Source organism: Anabrus simplex, chromosome 2, assembly GCF_040414725.1.
Source record: "Anabrus simplex isolate iqAnaSimp1 chromosome 2, ASM4041472v1, whole genome shotgun sequence".
In the NCBI taxonomy this organism is placed as follows: Eukaryota; Metazoa; Arthropoda; class Insecta; order Orthoptera; family Tettigoniidae; genus Anabrus; species Anabrus simplex.
This window is the reverse complement of record NC_090266.1, coordinates 186,794,665-186,817,423: the sequence shown is the minus strand read 5'-3', so window position 1 is coordinate 186,817,423 and position 22,759 is coordinate 186,794,665.

The window sequence follows — 22,759 nt, the reverse complement described above, 5'->3', positions numbered from 1 at the left end:
TACGCTGTCTACTTACACTCCTGGAAGAATATGTTAAATTTAAAAAAATATTTAAATTCTTTAGGCTTTTTCAATCGTGAAATTACCAGCGTTTCGTCCCAGTGCAGCTGTGAGCTCATTGGTTGGATTGCTACACCTTTCCAAGACACAGCCACTGCTTTGTCCTACGTAAGAGGCTTGCACTGGTGTATCAACGGCGCACTAGGCCCCAGCGTCTTGGATAGGTGTAGTGATCCAACTGATAAGCCCACTGCTACACTGGGGCGAAACGCTGGTAATATTACGATTGAAAACCTAAAGAGCTTAAATGTTTTCAACATTTGCAATCGATCAAATTAAATGTTGGTTTCCTTAAAGGAACCTTATTTTTGATATGTCGAATGAAATTAATGTAAGCATAAAATTTACGGGGTGGTGGAGGCAAGTTCTTTCATCATACACAAAGAAACAGCATCTAATACATCTAAAGTTATACTTAAGCTGAAAACTTATTTCATTTAATTTCTGAATGAAATTTCATGACATTGCTGACTTCCTATTACTACAGAAATCATTCTAAATATCCAATCTACGACTGTTGTTGTTGTTGTTGTTGTTGTTTGAGTCATCAGTACATAGACTGGTTGTATCCAGCTCTCCATGCCACCCTATCCCGTGCTAACCTTTCCATTTGTACGTAACTGCTCTAATCTGCTTGTATTATTCATACCTTGGTCTAGCCCTATCGTTCATACTGCGTACACTTCCCGCAAAAACCAATTGCACAACTCCTAAGTGTCTTAAGATGTGTCCTATTATTCTATCACTTCTTCTCGTCAAATTTAGCCAAATCGATCTCCTCTCATCAATTCGATTCAGTATCACTTCAATCGTGATTCGATCTATCCATCTCACCTTCAGCATTCTTCTGTAACACCACATATCGAAAGCTTCTATTCTCTTTCTTTCTGAGCTAGTTATCATCCATGTTTCACTTCCATGCAATGCTATGCTCCAGGCAAAAGTCTTCAAAAACATCTTTCTTATTCCTATATCAGTGTTTGAAGTGAGAAAATTTCATTTCTTAAGAAAAACCATTTTGCTTATGCTAGTCTGCATTTTATGCCCTCCTCTATTCTGCCCAAATAACAATATTCATCTACTTTCTTTAAGACTTCATTTCCTAATTTAATACTTCCTGCATCACCTGACTTCGTTAGCCTGCACTCCATTACTTTTGTTTTGGACTTATTTATCCTCATCTTGTATTCCTTAACCAAGACTTCGTCCATACCATTCAGCAATTTCTCTAGATCGTCTGCAGTCTCAGACAAAATAAGAATATCATTAGAAAATCTCAGGGTTTTGATTTCCTCTCCAAGTTCCTCTTTGATTTCTTTTACTGCCTGTTCTATATTAACATTGAAAAGTAAGGGGGACAAACTGCAACCTTGCCTCACTCCTTTCTGGATTGCTTCTTCTTTTCAAAAGCCCACAATTCTTATCACTGCCGACTGTATTTTATACAGATTGTAGATAATTCTTCTGTCTCGGTATTTGATTCCGATCATCTTCAGAATCTAAAATAGCGTGGTCAAATCAACATTATCAAATGCATTTTCAAGATCTACGAACGCCATGTATTTGGGCTTGTCTTTCTCAATTCAATCCTGTAAAATCATATATAAAGTCAGGATTGCTTCACGTGTTCCTACGTTTCTTCTGAAGCCAAACTGATATCCTCCCAACTCAATTTCAAACTGTCTTTCCATTCTTCCGTAAATAATACGTGTTAAAATTTTGCGGGCGTGGGATACTAAACTATTGGTGCGGTAGTTTTCACACTTGCCAGCACCGGCTTTCTTGGGAATAGGTATAACAACATTTTGCCGAAAATGGTATGGTACTTCGCCTGTTTCATACATATTGCACGCTAAATGGAATAACTTCGCCATGCTGGTTTCTCCTAAAGCAGTCAGTAATTCAGAGGGAATGTCATCAATTCCAGGTGCCTTGTTTCTTTTTAGGCCTCTCAAAGCTCTGTCAAATTTTGACCTCAAAATTGGGTCCCCCTTTCATCAGCATCAACAGCCTCTTCTTGTTGCAGAACCATATCATCTACGACCTTGCCTTGATACAACTGTTGGATATATTCCTGCCATTTTCCTGCCTTGTCTCCTTTCCCTAGAATTGGTTTTCCATCTGATCTCTTAAAATTCATACACCTAGTTTTCCTTCCTCCAAAGGTTTCCTTGACTTTCCTGTATGCAGCATCTACCTTTCCTAGGACCATACAACCTTCAACATCCTTGCACTTCTCCTTCAGTCGTTCTTCCTTAGCTGTCTTGCACTTTCCATCCACTTGACCGGGCGAGCTGGCCGTGCGGTTAGGGGCGCGCGGCTGTGAGCTTGCATCCTGGGGATAGTGGGTTCGAATCCCACTGTCATCACCCCTGAAGATGGTTTTCGGTGTTTTTCCATTTTCACACCAAGAAAATGCCGGGGCTGTACCTTAATTAAAGCCACGGCCACTTCCTTCCTAATCCTAGACCTTTCCTATCCCATCGTCGCCATAATACCTACCTGTATCGGTGCGACGTAAAGCCACTAGCTATCCACTTGATTCTTTAATCTCCTGGATTCCTTTTTGCCCTCTTCAATTTTAGCATTCTTGTACTTTGGCCGTGCATCAATCAGGTATAGTATCTCCTGAGTTGCCCATTGATTCTTAGTTGCTCTTTCCTTTCTTCCTATCATTTCTTCATCAGCCCTAGCGACCTCATTCTTCACGACTGTCCATTCTGACTGACGGACTGACTGGCTGATTCATCATCGCCGAGCCAAAACTACTGGACATAATGAAATGAAATTTTAAGGACACATTTATAGAACAATGTAGATGCTCTCTAAGGGAGGATTTTTGGATATTCCTTCGCTAAGGGGGTGGAAAGGGGGGTGAAATTTAAAAATGAATGTATCTATATCTCAAAACTTTAAAAGTTTACAGATGTAGAAATAGGTACTTAGAATTTCCCTTAAAGGTAAAGCAACACGTATTATTTTGTTTTCGGAAAATCCCAACAGAAGGGGTGAAAAAGGGTGAAAGATGGGTTGAATGCCTTTAATGAGGATACTTATATCTCAGAAAATGAAGATATCACAGCCCTGAAATTGGGTACATGGGATCTCTTTTTTTTTTAGAAACACATTGAACCCATAACTCTACGATGAAAAAAATTTTAATTCCAAATATTTATTTCAGCTACAAACAACTTTTTTGAGAGTAGCCATGTTTTTATTTCAAGAGCATCTCTGTCTCGTGGGAACGAACTCCCCGTGACAAGCGAAGCGCGAGCTCGTGAAATGCCGGGATACTTCGGTTGACATCGAGTAATGAATGTTTTGTCAATTTCGAGAAATCCTTCATAACGAGAGATTTTGATGACATGGTAAATCCAGGAATAAAGGATCTAAATTATTTTCTTTTTTTGCTAGGGGCTTTACGTCGCACCGACACAGATAGGTCTTATGGCGACGATGCGATAGGAAAGGCCTAGGAACTGGAAGGAAGCGGCCGTGGCCTTAATTAAGGTACAGCCCCAGCATTTGCCTGGTGTGAAAATGGGAAGCCACGGAAAACCATCTTCAGGGCTGCCGATAGTGGGATTCGAACCTACTATCTCTCGGATGCAAGCTCACAGCCGCGCGCCTCTACGCGCACGGCCAACTCGCCCGGTGATCTAAATTAATTATAAACTGTATGTGAAGATAGAATCCCCGGGGTAAATATAAATGCAGTTAAGCCTGGAGGAGGGTGCGTCCTGCTCGTGGATTCTGCGACACGTGGCAAGGTCAATTTCCTGAAGAAAAAGCAGCGTAACTCCGTGGCAGAAATAATTCATTACGCCGTTGCAATTATTGGAAAACCGAGCTCGATAGCTGCAGTCGCTTAAGTGCGGTCAGTATCCAGTATTCGGGAGATAGTAGGTTCGAACCACACTGTCGGCAGCTCTGAAAATGTTTTTCTATGGTTTCCCATTTTCACACCAGGCAAATGCTGGGGCTGTACCTTAATTAAGTCCACGGCCGCTTCCTTCCCACTCCTAGCCCTTCCCTGTCCCACCGTCGCCATAAGACCTACCCGTGTCGGTGCGACGTAAAGCAACTAGCAAAAAAATTATTGGAAAATATGAAATTAACACCATAATGAATTGTAAGTCTGTCCGAAGTTATGGAATAATTTCAAGAAAATTGGTCTAGTGGATGTGAAATTAGCAGATTGCATAACCGAGCCTCGTGGAGAGGGTGGCGCCCCTCCCAGAGGGTATAAAAGAAACCTCCCTCCACCTATTTTACGCACTCTGTCTGATTGTATTAACGGTGAAGCCCACGTCATTCGTCAGCAAGAAAGTGCGGGGTTTTGTTCTCAAAGTAACTTCTTACATAATCATGTCAATGGTTCAAGCAGAATATTAAAGCGGAAGGTGATAGAATTTTCCTTGAACTGCCGCCGATGAAAACATTCAAGGTTTAGAGATTCGGTTAAAATAACTAGCTGAGTTGCTCTCTGTATTACAATTATGAGCGTTTAATATTTGTCAAAAGGGAAGTCTGGAGGCTGGCCGCGAGGTCTGATTTTCTATCTGTTTGGAACACCTGGCTAGCAGTATTGTGAACGACAGCAGGGTCCTGGGAATACTGTGGCATTCGCCATTTGGGAAGTGTGCTCGTCGATGTTAAACGCGAAGAAGGTGCGGTATTTGCGGTGTTAATCGACACCGAGTGTAAAATCTGTTTAGCTTAAGTAATATGTATAAGAATATGATGTCAAATGTATCCATGGAAGGCTAAGCACGAGGCCAGCTGGCTAAATGCAACCAGAATCTCCAAGGTGGCTACGATTACAGGTCTGTAACTATATTCTTGTCAATGTTGTAGTTAGAATTTGCTTGTCCCAATAATTTTTCAGTGCGTGTGTCGATTTGATATTTATAATGATCAGGCGAATGTGTTATATTCCTGGTCATCGTGTGAAACTCTTCAAGGCTGTAAAATTCACGTCGAGAAACTATAAAACACGAAGTTTAAATGGTGTGTTAATATTCTTTGAGGTATTGTTCAAATTGGGTAAAATTAGGAAGGTGACAACGATAATGTAGTCGTGGTGAATGTCGTAATTTCGAATATCGTATGAGTTCAGAACATTTTTGTCAAAATAATAATAATAATAATAATAATAATAATAATAATAATAATAATAATAATAATAATAATAATAATAATAATAATAATATTTACCGCGGGATAAAAATTTTCATTATTAAAAGTGTATTTAACAGATATGTTCAGTAAGATTTGTGTTGTCTAGAAATCCAGCGAAGTTGATAAAGTTGTTTTTTGTGGGAAGATAATTTTGTGACATCGTGTATGTCGGTGATATGGGAAATCACGGTGTGTTGTTGTATTCCTGAGGTCCGAAAGTTATAGTAAAAATAAATGAAAAAAGGATTTTTATAAAAGTAGTTTGTCACGAGAGGATTGAGGTTTGAAAAGTTTTGAAAAAATTGATTGTGCCGAATTGATATGTTGAGATAAGAGTTGTATACATGTTCAAGGCAGAGAAAGCCTGTATTTCATGTGTAATACCACCATGAGAGGCGATGAGGATGAATTTTTGAGACAGGCTATATTTGCTGATGGCGAAGAATTTTTGTGACAGGCTGTAGTATATTCCGCTAACAATCCGGAACAGCTGACCTGGTGAAGGTTGTTTCGAAATGAGTGCTCACTGACGCACATTATGATTTCAAGTTAAGAACCCCAGTGAAAAAACTATTTCTTTTGAAGATTGTAGCTCTTGACAGTTACATCCAAGTGACTAGTTTACATAAAGACAGCATAATGAATATTATAGTATACGACCTCAAGGATAGAAGAGCATTCTGAATACACGGTTGGTGTTATTTGACAGTAATGACAAATTTCCACTCAAAAAATTCCATAAATTACGAGGCGATTATTTATCATTAAATCGGAAACATTGTGGGATGAGATATTGGACATTATTAAAGCGATAGTTTGGCTGTGTAGATTCATTAAATTTCGCTTCACACGACAGTTTATGGATATGGATATTTGGAATAGTGAGATGGTAGGCGATTTGAGGGTCTCACCCTAGAATTATAGTGTGGACTTTGCGGTGGTGATGATTACTGTTTTGGCGATATTCACGTAATGTTAGACGTGTATTGAAAGTCATTATTATTTTTCCAAACTTCATTGCGCATGTCGAGATCGTGTTTGAGTTGTGGACTGCTTGTCACGCGTTATTTATTTTCAATTTCACGTTTTATTAACAAGATAGTGACTTAGTTGCATTTCCCGACTTGCGTTCATTCTGTGGCAAGATTTGTTTCATTGTGTGCTACTAGTTTCGACAAGGTTTACAGCTAAAATATCTAAGAGTGGGCATTAAGTTACGATTTCTCCTGGCATTCTAGAGGAAGCGAAGACAACCCAATTTCCGCTCGACAATAGATTTAAGACGTCACATGTTATCCTAGGAGTATACTGATGATGAGACGTCCTAGTTCACGCTCAACGATAGGTTTGGAAAAGTGTGTGTGTGTACATAGAAGTTAGTGTTAGGGTGTGCAGACATTAGGTAGGCCCGGCGATAGGCTTAGGATGTCGGCTGTATATACTCAAGTCTTAGATTAGATACAGTATTTTTGCGATGTTACTTGAGTGATGATGGTGTCTGCAGTAGTGTATTCAATGCGATGAGTGTTAGCTAAGTAATATTGAGGCCATGTTTTGCGCACAGCCCTTACCAGCTGGAAGGTGTTTACCTAAGGTTATGGAACCACTAGTGGCATGAACGTGGGGGTTGTCCTATATTGGGTACTGAGCTAACGGTGATTGAATATTTATTGCAGTGTGCCACACGTGTTTGAGTTCATTGAATTTCAGTATTTTATTTTAGTTACGGACTTAAGTGTTTTGTCGTTCTGACGTCCGTTTGGTTTTGCTAGTGTGCGTATTGACACTCAGCTTATTTGTGCGAGACTTGAGTTACGAATGCGGGTTCGATTCGTCAACCGGGAATATATTTTATTTTTCAATTTTTGTCGTTCGTCCATTTATATAATGCGTAGTTGATTGTGGTCGATCAATAACTTTGTAGTTATTTTGTTGGGACAAACAATAAGTAGATGGATCTCTAATGGTAGTCGTTGTTGTAAAGGAAAGAACTCCTAAAATTTTTATTTTATTTTACCATGTGGACTTGTAATGTTATTAAACTTAACGTAACCGTTTATAACCTGAAAGTTGGTTTTGTAATAATATTTTATTTAACTTCAGTGTTTGGCATTTCTTCTAAATGCGTGATGAATAATTTTTTCCTGCATTTCGCAGTTTTGTTTTTTCAGAACAACGTAACGTAGGGTCCTCTCGTATCGTGTTGTTGTTGGTTCCTTCTGAACAGCTGTTTGGGTGATGCACGTTTCAGCATCGGGATTATTTTATAACTTAAGTGTGTCACGAGATACAATACATGGTAGAATTTATTTTTAATTGTGAATGCTGCTGTTAACTTTTAGTGAACACCGTGCTTTCCAGTAATATTTCGCAACCTATCCAAAGCAACTGATAGTCAATTTGGTTCGATTAAAGTTCCATTCGGCGGGTGTTTCCATATCCGGCAGGGTATTTGACTGGTGGATAACCTTAATTAAGAGTAAATCCGGAAGTCTATTTGTTGAAGGTCAGATTTTCCACGGATCGTGTGGATTAATTCTCAGTTATCGTTTGGATCAATAGGTGCCCGATTTTCAGGTTACTTTCCATTTTTCTAGTTTTCGCTGTCCACTAATCTGTGATATTTCTACTTCTCTCCGAAGAAAATTCTTCGATACTAATCAAACTAACCCCATGCAATGTGGCTGCGTTTGAAACATTAAATATTTTTTTTCTTGATCAAGGATTTTATATAAATTATTTTTTCTGTGCAGTTAATTGATTCAATAACAATTAGTAAGCACATATTTGCTCCTCATTTCAAGTAGTTAGGCTCTCTTCTGAACCCCATCGTTTGGTTAAGATCGTGGGCGTATTATTCTCGCTACGACCCCGAGATTTATGAGGTCGATATTGCTGTACTGCAGCAGCTGTGGCCGACCAACGTTGGAATGGTAAGTTCAAGGGTTCAACATATTTTTTGTTTTTGAAAAATACAATTAAGTGTAAGAAGGGGGGGGGGGGTGAATTTTTAAAATGTGTGTATCTATATTTCAAAACTTTAAAACTTTACAGATGTAAAAAGTGGTATTTAGAATCTCCACTAAAAATAAATAAATACGTATTCTTTGTTTTCGGAAAATCCTAATAGGAGAGGTGAAAAGGGGTGAAGAAGAGGGTGTATATTTTTAGTGAGGACACATATCTCCGAAACTGAAGATATTACAGACCATAAAATTGGAATTTTGTATCTCCTTTAAAAATAAAGGAACGAGTATTTTTTTGGAAAATCCAATTAATTGGAGGGTGAAGAGGGGAGTGAATTTTTAAAATGTGTGTATCTATATCCCAAAACTTTTAAATTTACAGATATAAAAATTGGTATTTAGAATCTTCTTTAAAAATAAGGAAACCCATATATTTTGTTTACTGAAAATCCCAATACGAGGGTTGAAAAAGGGTGAGAAAGGGGTTGAATGCCTTAAATGAGGACACATATCTCAGAAACAGAAGATATTACTTACCTGAAAATTGGTATTTTGGGATCTTCTTTGAAAATAAAGAAGCACGTATTTTTTGTTTTCGGAAAATCCCAATAGGGGGATAAAGGGGCTGAAAAATTGTTTAATGTCTTTATTGAGGGCACTTATATCTCAGAAACTGAAGATATTACAGACCTGAAAATTGGTATTTGGGATCTCCCTTTAAAGTAAAGAAACGTGTTTTTTTTTTTGGAAAATCCAATTAATGAGGGCGGGGGGTTGAAAATGGGGATTTTTTTTTAAAATGAGTGTATCTATATCTCAAAACGTTTAAAGTTTACAGATGTAAAAATAGGCATATAGGATCTACTTTAAAAATAATGAAACACATATTCTTTATTTTCGGAAAATCTCAATGAGAGGGGGTGAAAAAGGGGTTGAATGCCTTAAATGAGGGTACTTATATCTCAGAAACAGAAGATATTACAGACCTGAAAATTAGTATTTAGAAACTCCTTATAAAATAAAGAAACACGTAGTTTTCTTTTTGGAAATTTCATTTAATGGGGGTTAAACAGGAGTGACAAAGTGGGGTGATTTTTTAGAAAGACTGTATCTACAGTATATCTCAGAAACGTAAAACTTTACAGACGTAAAAATTTGTATTTGGAATCTGTTGTAACTATAAGAAACATAGGTGATTTGTTTTTGGAAACTCCAATTAAGGAAAACTAAAAAGGGGGTGAAATTTTAAAATGAGCATTCCTACTGTATATCCCAAAACTTACCATTTTTCCGAAGTAAAAAATAGTATTTTTTAATCTCTGTTAAAATGAAGAAACATGTATTTTTTGTTTTCTGAAAAACCACTTGGGTGGAGGGGTAAAAGTGACTGAAAATGGGGTTGAATTATTTTAATTAGGATAATGATATCTCAAAATCTGAAGATGTTACAGACGTGAAATTTGGTGTTTGGAATCTCCTTTAAAAATAAAGAAATACGTATTTTTTATTTTCGGAAATCCACCTAAGAGGATGGGGGCAATTGAAAAATGAAATTGAATTATTTGTATGATGATACTATATTCTCAAAAACGAAAGACTTGGCAGGCGTGAAAATTAGTATTTGGAATATGCTGTAAAATTAAAGAAACACGTATTCTTCGAAAAGCCAATGAAATGGGGGGCGTTAAAGAATTGAAAAATTAATTGAAATAATTGTATGAGGATACTTACACCTAATTAAAAGTAAAGTTGTTACAGACGTGAAAATTGATGCTTGGGTCTCCTTTAAAAACGAAGGAAAAAGCGCTTTTGGGGGGACATAATCGTGGGGCGGGGGTGGACAGAAGTTGAATTCCTTTTATGACACATATTTCAGAAAGTGAAGATATTAGAGTCGTGATAATTGGTATTTAGAATATCCTTTACCATTAAAGAGACAAGTATCTTTTGCCGGAAATTTCAGTTGGGGGGGGGGGGGTGAGTGTGAAAGGAAGTGGAAGAAAAAAAGTGAATTATTTTTATGGGGATACTTATATCTCAGAACTGTAGGTGACAGACGTGAACATTGGTATTTGGAATCTCCTTTAAACATAAAGGAACACGCCTTCTTTTGTGGGGGCGGAGGGGGAATCAAATTAACGGAGGTGGGGTGAAAAACGAGTTGTGATCAATTGATTTTACTGTTCATAATGTACTTATTCTGATCATAAACTGATCATTTTTAATCTCTCCTGGGTTCGTTTTCAAGAGCCATCTTTTCCTTTGGAGAACATAAAGTTGGATTACAGTAGATTCTCCTGGCATACAAATTAAAATGTAAGCACATTTGAAATAAAAGATAGGAATTACATTGACCGTGCAATTGTTCACCTCTATAATAAGGTCAATAATGCACGCATTCGTGTCGCCAGAAATCTCGCGCACTTGCCTACGCGCCACGATGGTGCTGGTCGCATTGTCTGCTATGACAATGGCAGCAGATGTAATTTACCACCAAGTAGCGGTCTTCCGTCTTGCTGTGAGGTCCAGAACATCAATAATAGTAATAATAATACAATAAAAAGTACTTGTCCAGCCATGTAAAGATCAGACACTATAATACAGTAATCAAGCCCGAAGTCTTATATGCCAGTGAGACCCTTACACTAAATGGGAAAGGTGACCTAGAAAACATTTTAAAAGAAGAAAGAAGAATCCTGAGGAAAATTCTCGGCCCCCGAAATACAGAAGATGGATATAGACTGAGGTAACGCAAAGTGACAGAAGAGCTTTCCAGCACTGCAGCAGACATCCGCAAAAGACGTCTGAAATTTTATGGGCACGTTCGCAGACTGCCGGCAAGTAGACTGACACACAAGATTCTCACCTACATAGAACATCTAAAAAATATTCCATGGGCACTGGAAGTGAAGAAGGATCTGGAAACAGCCCATATGGACTCAACTGACACCGCGGACAGAAACCTTTACAGGAAAAAAGTTAATGGATGGAAAGTGCAACCAGAGAACGATGTGAAAAAGAAGACTGGAGCAAACTGGACAGAAGAACGAAAGAGGATCCACGGAGAAAGGATGAGAGCTGTTTGGCAACTCAGAAAACAGAATCGTTAGAGCTTTGCGTGATCCATTGGGTCCATACGCACATAATAATAATAATAATAATAATAATAATAATAATAATAATAATAATAATAATAATAATAATAATAATAATAATAATAATAATGTTCTGGACCGTCGTCAAAATGTGCGGGCCGCGCTGTAAACGGGTCCTGGCCAGGTAATGACTAGGAATGCAGTCCGGCCGCGGGTTCAGTACCGCCAAGGCACCCAAGACGCCACCACGCCGGATCTCCTCAAGGATTTGATCCATATTAAAAATGCTTATAGGAAAAGATGGCAAAGATTTAGGGGCCCAACTGACCGGCTGGAATAACTGGACCTATTCCGGGAAGTACGAAGTTGATTGCTGGAAAGAAAGATTGAAAAATGTGAGGAATTTTGCCGTAATCCCTCAGAAAACGAGTCAAATCGTTAATTTTGACGGATTCTCTCAGAAAACGAGTCAGATCGCGAATTTCGGCGGATTATATATAAAACGTTAAGCATTCAATTATAAATTTCAGTATAATACCGTAGCGAAGCAAGGGTATCATGCTAGTTTTATACATATAGATAACCATCACAATTATCTGTATTACACACTGTAAAACTCGATTCCAGATGTATCAACCTCGTTTAGAGAAAGAAAACTTGTGTTACGATTTACAGCTCTTTACAGAGTCAACTACACATATACAAACTTCTCTTTTTCCTATACCATAATTATGTCCATATTTGTCACAACCTATTTTAAAACACCATCACAGACCAACACGAAATGTCTAAAGAATTAAAGGTACTTCTAGATGAATTTTGAATTTCAGTTGTTTACATGGCCTTCAGATAAGACGAACATTAGTCTGTACTACCACCAAAAAGAACAACCTTTACTAAAAACATTCAAAATTTACTCGATGTGCTTGCCTTTTGGCATGTAACGCAGCAGAGTTTACCAGAACGCTATGATCGATTGAGCGCCATATTTAAATGCCAACGTTAGCTTCACGAGCTTCACCTGAAATATTGTTAGCGACTTGGTACTACACCAGATCATCGGAAATACCTTTGGTAATGTTGTGACGTCGGTTCTGTTAGGAAAGAAACGATTTTAGCACAACATGAAGGAGCAACACAATATGAGTGATACCGAGACGACGGGTTCAAACCCGGCGAGGTAGTCCGAATTTTTAAGGATGGAAAAAAGTCCATTTGGCATTCCATCTCTTACGAAGTCGGCATGTAAACGATTCCAGCGACATATTCGGTATTTAACAGACAAAAATAATTTTATAACTCAGCCGTATTTCACAAACAGCTAACAGGACTCCGAATAAAAATCCTTTTACACAGTAGCTGAGGTTATACGATTATTATTATTATTATTATTATTATTATTATTATTATTATTATTATTATTATTATTATTATTATTATTATTATTGATGAAAATGAAAACCTACAACCTGTTTTCTAGTCATTGACCGGGTCAGGGATGTAATGAATGAATCATATAGGCTATTAGTAGGATGGGGTTTCCACTCCCAAAAATGATTGGTTAATGACTGATAGATGCTATGAAATGAGAATGGAGAGTGTTGCTCGAATGAAAGATGACAGGGAAAACCGGAGTACCCGGAGCAAAACCTGTCCCGCCTCCGCTTTGTCCAGCACAAATCTCACATGGAGTGACGGGGATTTGAACCACGGTATCCTGCGGTGAGAGGCCGACGCACTGCCGTTTAAGCCACGGAGGCTCTATTATTATTATTATTATTATTATTATTATTATTATTATTATTATTATTATTATTATTATTATTATTATTATTATTATTATTATTATTATTATTATTATTATTATTATTATTGATGGTTCATGGTGTGGGTTACTGTAGTTACGTCCTAGCTCATGAACGATGAGCAACGGCTGAGTGGCCTAGTAAGTGGTCCTGAGAGTCGGGATGCCAGTTGCTATGGAATGGGAGTGGGCATCTCGGACATATTCTGAGTCATGGCCCTCCTTGTGCTCAGGCGGCTAGGACTATACAATTCACCGGTGGTCATAACCCGTTAGAGGAGAGATCCTCACTTGGACTATGTGCAAGTAGGGTAGCATCCTACTTCATGAATTTACCGAGCTCAAAACATTTTAAGCAAGCCTCGGACCTATGGGAGTAACGGACTCCCACTCCCATTTGACAAGCAAGGGACTCCTTGGAAACAACTTGGCCAACGAAATGGAATTCGATGGGGAGCTATCAATATTAATGGGGCTTATGGAAGATAGAAAGTAGAACTGGCTGAGTCAGCAAAGAGGATGCATCTGGATGTGATAGGAGAAAGTGATATTCGGGTAAGGGGAGATAACGAGGAAGAGATAGGAGATTATAAAGTGTACTTGACGGGTGTTAGAAAGGGAAGGGCAGAGTATGGGCTAGGGCACTTTTTCAGGAATACTATGCACGCAACATAGTTTCTGTTAGGCACGTAAATGAGCGAATGATGTGGGTTGATTTGTCAGTTGGAGGAATTAGGACTAGAATTGTCTCCGTGTATTCACCATGTGAGGGTGCAGATGAGGATGAAGTTGACAAGTTTTATGAGGCATTGAGTGACGTCGTGGTCAGGGTCAATAGCAAGGATAGAATAGTGCTAATGGGCGATTTCAATGCGAGAGTTGGAAATAGAACTGAAGGATACGAAAGGGTGATTGGTAAATGTGGGGAAGATATGGAAGCTAATGGGAATGGGAAGAGTTGGTTGGACTTCTGTGCTAGTACGGGTTTAGCTGTTACGAATACATTCTTCAAGCATAAGGCTATTTACCGCTACAAATGGGAGGCTAGGGGTAAAAGATCCATAATAGACTACATCTTAACCGACTTCGAATTCAGGAAATCTGTTAGGAATGTAGGAGTTTTCCGGGGATTTTTCGATGATACAGACCAAAATCTGATTTGTAGTGAACTAAGTATCTCTAGGCCTAGGGTAGAGAAAGTGAAATCTGTCTGCAAGCGAATAAGGGTAGAAAATCTCCAGGACGAGGAAGTTAGACGGAAGTACATGGATATGGTCAGTGAGAAGTTCCGAACAGTAGACAGTAAGCAGGTTCAGGATATAGAAAGTGAATGGGTGGCATACAGGGATGCTGTAGTAGAAACAGCAAGGGAATGCCTAGGAACAACTGTGTGTAAAGATGGGAAAAGGCGAACATCTTGGTGGAATGATGAAGTGAGAGCAGCCTGTAAACGTAAAAAGAAGGCTTATCAGAAATGGCTCCAAACAAGGGCCGAAGCAGACAGGGATTTGTTCGTAGATGAAAGAAAGAGAGCGAAACAAACAGTTGTTGAATCCAAAAAGAAGTCGTGGGAAGATTTAGGTAATAACCTGGAAAGGCTAGGTCAAGCAGCAGGGAAACCTTTCTGGACAGTAATATAGAATCTTAGGAAGGGAGGAAAAAAGGAAATGAACAGTGTTTTGAGTAATTCAGGTGAACTCATAACAGACCCCAGGGAATCACTGGAGATGTGGAGGGTATATTTTGAACATCTTCTCAACGTAAAAGGAAATCTTCCCGGTGGTGTTGCGAACAGCCAAGCTCATGGGGAGGAGGAAAATGGTGTTGGTGAAATTACGCTTGAAGAAGTGGTAAGGATGGTAAATAAACTCCATTGTCATAAAGCAGCAGGAAGAGATGAAACTAGACCTGAAATGGTGAAGTATAGTGGGAAGGCAGGGATGAAATGGCTTCATAGAGTAGTAAGATTAGCATGGAGTGTAGGTAAGGTACCTTCAGATTGGACAAAAGCAGTATTTGCACCGATCTATAAGCAAGGGAACAGGAAGGATTGCAACAACTATCGAGGTATCTCATTGATTAGTATACCAGGCAAAGTATTCACTGGCATCTTGGAAGGGAGGGTGCGATCAGTCGTTGTGAGGAAGTTTAATGAAAGCCAGCGTGCTTTCAAACCACAGAGGGGCTGTCAGGTTCTGATTTTCAGTATGCGCCAGGTAATTGAAAAATGCTACGAGAGGAATAGGCAGTTGTGTTTATGTTTCGTAGATCTTGAGAAAGCATATGACAGGGTACCGAAGGAAAAGATGTTCGCCATACTGGGGGACTATGGAATTAAAAGTAGATTATTAAAATCAATCTAAGGCATTTATGTTGACAATTGGGCTTCAGTGAGAATTGATGGTAGAATGAGTTCTTGGATCAGGTTACTTACAGGGGTTAGACAAGGCTGTAATCTTTCACCTTTGCTGTTCGTAGTTTACATGGATCATCTGCTGAAAGGTATAAAATGGCAGGGAGGGATTCAGTTGGGTGGAAATGTAGTAAGCAGTCTGGCCTATGCTGACGACTTGGTCTTAGTGGCAGATTGTGCCGAAAGCCTGCAGTCTAATATCTTGGAGCTTGAAAAGAGGTGCAATGAGTATGGTATGAAAATTAGCCTTTCGAAGACTATGTTGATGTCAGTAGGTAAGGAATTCAACATAATTGAATGCCAGATTGGTGATACAAAGCTAGAACAGGTCGATAATTTCAAGTATTTAGGTTGTGTTCTCCCAGGATGGTAATATAGTAAGTGAGATTGAATCAAGTTGTAGTAAAGCTAATGCAGTGAGCTCGCAGTTGCGATCAACAGTATTCTGTAAGAAGGAAGTCAGCTCCCAGACGAAACTATCTTTATATCGGTCTGTTTTCAGACCAACTTTGCCTTACGGGAGCAAAAGCTGGGTGGACTCAGGATATCTTATTCCTAAGTTGGAAGTAACAGACATGAAAGTAGAAAGAATGATTGCTGGTACAAACAGGTGGGAACAATGGCAGGAGGGTACTCGGAATGAGGAGATAAAGGCTAATTTGGGAATGAACTCGATGGATTAAGCTGTACGCATAAACCGGCTTCGGTGGTGGGGTCATGTGAGGCGAATGGAGGAGGATAGGTTTCCTAGGAGAATAATGGACTCTGTTATGGAGGATAAGAGAAGTAGAGATAGACCAAGACGACGATGGTTAGACTCAGTTTCTAACGATTTAAAGATAAGAGGTATAGAACACTAGTTGCAAATCGAGGATTGTGGCGACGTTTACTAAATTCACAGAGGCTTGCAGACTGAATGCTGTAAGGTTTAACGATCTATAATGATAATGTATGTATGTTATTATTATTGTTGTTTCAATTATCTTCCCTTCGCACCAACACTGATAGGTCTTATGGCGACTATGGGACAGGAGAGTGGGAAGGACGCGGTCGTGGCTTTAATTAAGGTTCAGTCTCAGCATTTGCCTGGTGTTAAAATGGAAAACCACGGAAAACCATCTTCGAATGCAAGCTCACAGCTGTGCGCCCATAACCGTTCGGCCAACTCGCTCGGTATTATTATTATTATTATTATTATTATTATTATTATTATTATTATTATCATTTGCTTTAAGTCGCACCTTCACAAACATGTCTTATGGCGACGATGGGATATGAAAGGACTATGGGAGGTAAGGAAGCGGCCGTGGAATTAATTAATATACAGCCCCAGCATTTTCCTGGTGTAGAAATGGGGAACCACGGAAAACCATCTTCAGGGCTGTCGACAGCCGAACCCACTATCTCCCGGATGCAAGCCCACAGCTGCGCGCCCTTAACTGCACGGCCCACTCGCCCAGTGTTATTATTATTATTATTATTATTATTATTATTATTATTATTATTACTACAGTATTATAGAGCCTCCGTGGCTCAGGCGGCAGCGCGCCGGAAACTCACCTCTTGGTTCCGTCGTTCAAATCCCGTTCCTTCTATGTGAGGTTTGTGCTGGACAAATCGGGGGAAGGACAGGTTTTTCTCCGGGTACTCCGGTTTTCCCTGTCATATTTCATTCCAGCAACACTCTCCAATATCATTTCATTTCATCTGTCATTCATTAATCATCGCCCCAGAGGAGTGCGACTGGCTTCGGCAGCCAGCAAAATTCTTATACTCGCCGCTAGATGGGGCTTCATTCAATGCATTCCTGACCCGGTCGAATGACTGGAAACAGACTGTGGATTTTAATTATTATTATTATTATTATTATTATTATTATTATTATTATTATTATTATTAGCTTTTGTAATAAGCGGAAAATGTATTTTAAGAAATGGTACAAGGATTTTGTATTCAGAATATTCCATAGCCTTCAGCGAACGGTATAAAATAAACCTGGCAATTTTACAGAAATTAATGCTTATACGTATATTCGTGAACAATAGATTTCCTTTCTAATGAAGCCGCGGTGACCTAAATAGAATTTCATAATTTTGTTTCCCATACTTGAAGGAATATATATTTTTTATATCATTGTGCTCTCATCCCTTGAAGCCTGAGCTTCCTCGCGAAGAGTAACACCCTCTAATTAGGGCGCTCTGGCTGTCTCTCACAGCCGAATGTTTCAGCCTCCGAGTTCACTGGTGACTTGTAGAGCTGCTAATGAACGAATGTAATAGGTCTCACTGCAGTCGGCTGAATGTTCATACCGACGTCCCAGGAAATACAGAATAGTTTCAAAAAATAAACTCTATATGTATGATGTTCCACGAGTTACCACCGACAGTGCTGTGAATTTTAAAAGAAATATGTTAGTTGCAATGATACAACTGATATTATATAAAATAAAACTTTCCATCATTAGTAATTTGCTTTTAATTTGAAAATTTTGCCCGAGATGTCTCTCCTACTTTTTTTAAATTCACTTTACGTAGCTAAAGGCCTAGGAGTGGGAAGGAAGTGGCCGTTGCCTTAATTAAGCTACAGCCCCAGCATTTGCCTGGTATGCAAATGAGAAACCACGGAAAACCATCTTCAGGGCTGTCGACAGCGGGATTCGAACCCACTATGTCCGTTTCAAAGCTGCGCGTCCCTAAACACACGGCCAACTACCTCGGCCCTAATTAATTATTAGAGAACGTGATTAATATTTTATTGTTTTATTGTTCAAAACTAACATACACAATGAGTTTGAAATTTAAGATTGTTCATTAGGAATATATCAAAAACAATCCTGTTTTAACGTTTTTGAATGTCTTCCTGTTTTTAATCTTTCATGTACAATAATAATAATTTTGTGTAGCTATTTTTAGCCGAGTGCAGCCCTTGTAAGGCAGACCCTCCGATGAGGATGGGTGGCATCTGCCATGTGTAGGTAACTGCGTGTTATTGTGGTGAAGGATAGTGTTGTGTGTAGTGTGTGAGTTGCAGGGATGTTGGGGACAGCACAAACACCCAGTCCCCGGGCCATTGTAATTAACCAATGAAGGTTAAAATCCCCGACCCGGCAGGGAATCGAGCCCGGGACCCTCTGAACCGAAGGCCAGTACGCTGACCATTCAGCCAGCGAGTCGGACTTTCATGTACAGAGTCCGGCAGAAACAATCTACCATTTTAGTAGGCCCCTATAGGTCTCACAGTAACAATAAATAGGGAATGTAAAGTACTAAGTGGTAATTGATAGGTTACATAATGCTATTTTATGAAACAATAACACAAATCATGTTTCATTTTCATTTTTTGAAAATCACATCTTTTGATAACTACCGTGCCTTGCGATGCACGCATAGAGTCGACGAACGAAGCTGTCCATTACTTACACCAGCATTCCAGGAGGAATTGCCTTGTCCTCTTCACGAATGCATCGCCTCAGAGTACGTAACGTGTAAAACTGCAGCTTGTGTGTTTACTGTACGCCTAGGGCTCCTGTCAATAGAATTCCGTACTCTCTCATTGTTTTGTGACGTCCGTGGCCTTCCCAATGGCTTCTTATTCGTGGCACTTGTAGTAGGATGAAGCTGCTCAACCCACCTCCGAATTGTGAGCCGTTCTGGTACTCTTCCGTATCTTCCAATGTTGAATTGCTGTCGAAACTTCCGCTGCGTAGCTACCACACTGTCACCACTTTTGAAATATGCTTCAGTCACAAAAGCGCGATGCGTTGTGGTCCAGCGCTCCATGGCATAAATAACAACAATAGCATCCTTCCTGCTACTCGCTACCCTGCTCGGTTTTATCCCCATTACCGGGCGAGTTGGCCGTTCAGTGTGGGGCGCACAGCTGTTAGCTTGCTTCCAGGAGATAGTGGGTTCGAGCCCCACTGTTGGCAGCCCTGAAGATGGTTTTCTGTGGTTTCCTATTTTCACACCAGGCAAATGGTGGGGCTGTACCTTAATTAAGACCAATGTCTCTTCCTTCCCACTCCTAGGCCTTTCCAATCCCATAGTCGCCATAACACCTATCTGTGTCGGTGTGACGATAAGCAGATTGTAAAACAATATATATATATATATATATATATATATATATATATATCCCCATTGAAGGGCCGTACATGCTACCAACCGTTGAGATTGGTAGACTGTTTCTTTCAGACCTGTATTTTACGATCAACGGTCTTCTGTAAGAAAGAAGCGTTTTATTTACATCGGTCTCTTTTCAGACCGATTTTGCTGTATGGGTGGGAGCTGATAGGGCTCAGGATGTCTTGTTCATAAGTTGTCAGTAACTGATATGAAGGTAGCGAGAATGATCGCTGGTGCAAACAACGACAGGAGGTTACTCGAATAAGGAGACAAAGGTCAAGATATGAATACACTTCTTCTTCCTCTTCATCTGTTTACCCTCCAGGGTCGGTTTTCCTTCGGGCTCAGCGAGGGATCGCACCTCTGCCGCCTCAAGGGCAGTGTCCTGGAGCTTCAGACACTGGGTCGGGGATACAAGTGAGGAGGATGACCAGTACCTCGCCCAGGCGGCCTCACCTGCTATGCTGAACAGGGGCCTTGTGGGTGGATGGGAAGTTTGGAAGAGATTGACAATGAAGAGGGAAGGAAGTGGCCGTGGCCTTAAGTTAGGTACCATCCCGGAATTTGCCTGGGGGAGAAGTGGGAAACCACGGAAAACCACTTCCAGGATGGCTGAGGAGGGAATCGAACCACCCTCCACTCAGTTGACCTCCCGAGGCTGAGTGGACCCCGTTCCAGCCCTCGTACCAATTTTCAAATTTCTTGGCAGAGCCGGGAATCGAACCCGGGCCTCCAGGGTTGGCAGCTAAACACACTAACCACTACACCACAGAGGCGGACGATATGAATATACTCAATAGATGAACTGTGCGCATAATTCAGTTTCGGCTGTAATAATAATAATAATTTCGTGTGGCTATTTCTAGCCGAGTGCAGCCCTTGTAAGGCAGACCCTCAGATGAGGGTGGGCGGCATCTGCCATGTGTAGGTAACTGCGTGTTATTGTGGTGGAGGATAGTTTTATGTGTGGTGTGCGAGTTGCAGTAATGTTGCGGACAGCACAAACACCCAGCCCCCGGGCCACTGGATTTAACCAGTGAAGATTAAAATCCCCGACACGGTCGGGGATCGAACCCGAAACCCTCTGAACCGAAGGCCAGTACGCTGACCATTCAATCAATGAGTCGGACAGTTTCGGCGGTGGTGTCGTGTAAAGCGAATGGAGGAGGATAGGTTACCGATGAGAACAATAGACTTGGGAGTGGAGGGTAAAAGAAACAGAGGGAGAAGAAGGTTGGACTCAGTTTTTAACTGTTTAAAGATAGGAGTTACGGAACTAAACGAGCTTACGGAGCTAATTGCAAATAGTGGTTTGTGGAGGCTTATGGTTAATTTACAGAGGCTTGCAGACTGAACGCTGAAAGGCGTACCAGTATCTGATGAAGATACCAAACCCCATGGCACAACAGCCCCGAAGGGCCTTGGCCTACCAAGCGACCGTTGCTCAGTCCGAAGGCCTACAGATTACGAGGTGCCGTGTGGTCAGGAGGACGAATCCTCTCGGCCGTTATTCTTGGAGTTCTAGGCCGCGGCCGCCAACTCACCATCAAATAGCTCCTGAATTGTTAATCACGTAGGCTGAGTGGACCTCAAACCAGCCCTCAGATGCCGGTAAAAATCCCTGACCTGGCCGGAAATCGAACCCGGGGCCTGCCGGTAAGAGACAGGCACGTTACCCCTACACCGCGGGGCCGGCTAGATGTATAATGACTGTATGAAAAATCGAAGCTAACCCTGTATCGGCCATGAATGTTTTTCCGTAACCTCGGCAGTAAGTCCGAAGCAACATTTCCGGCCACCAGGTGTAGGTGACGTGAACACTAGAGCCGTGCGCCTCTCATGGGCCGGAAGTATGCTTTCTAAATTTGTCGACTCCCTGGCGGGAAATCGAAGCCAATTCCTATCAGGTGAATGAAGTACAAGCTTGCGACTTTTGCTAGGCAGCCTCCGTAAATAGAGTACGGTATAGGAGCTATACAGATTGCAACAATAAGGCACGGCCAAACGTTCAGGACAAATTCCTCACACGTTCAAGAAAAAAATATGTTATCATATCGCGTGTGTAAAGGAAGGAAGGGTGTATTCTGCCCTAAGGCAGGTCCGAACCTCCGCAGAGGTGTGCCTGAGCCGGAGTTGACGTATGGTAGAGTGGCGAGTTCCTTTCCGCTCCTCCATTCCCTTACCCCCCACCAATAGCGCGTGGCAATCCGTCCAAGCCTTGACCACGCCCAATGTTGCTTCACTTCGGAGATCTCAAGGGATCCGATGTTTCAACACGGTTACGGCTGTTGGCTGTATAAAGGAAAATTAACCTTAAATACTTTAGGAGCGGGTAAATAAGTCATGCAAACATACATTCCTACAGTACGGTACAGTAATATTAATTTTCCTTTACACACGCGCATAGGAAAATTAACTCAACGAAAATTGTTCTTATGGACTATATATCAATATGTGGCTGGAAGGAGTGACCAGTCTTAAGGGAAATAATGGATGGGAAGAGCATTGTAACATTCGTGGTTTGGCATAGGAGCGACTATTATACGGACTCGGGTCCAGAAACACTTTATTGCCGTATTTTCTACAATTCTACGTGGTCAATTAATCCTGGGGAAACACACAGGAACACAACGTACCAGCATAACACATGAAACTCCTTCTTGCATGAAATGTCTAAATTGCCCTCCGTTAGCCTTGATCCGTTAACCTCAACTCGCCCTCGCACTGAATCCCGGATGTTCTCGTATCAGTGTATGTATGTTGGGTATCCAGTCCGAAGGCTGATTTGATCCTCCACATCTCCACCAAAAGCTATTATAGACAGCCTAGGCGTCACTGAAGAGGCTTACTAAGGAAATGAGGAGTGAGGTAGTTTACCGTTGCTTTCCTCACCGAGCCTGAAGTTGCTATTGCATGTCACTCTGCCAAGCCCACTGAAATACATGCACCAACCGACCCTATGAGTGATATTTTCGCACTATTCATAACAGGGACTGGCGCATAAGGAATGATATTACTAGCATCGCTCATACCCCCGTCACTTTCATATTGTCAAAGCCATGGGTGAGACAGAGACAGGTCAATGAAAGTAACTAATTGCTCTAGCGCATACCAGA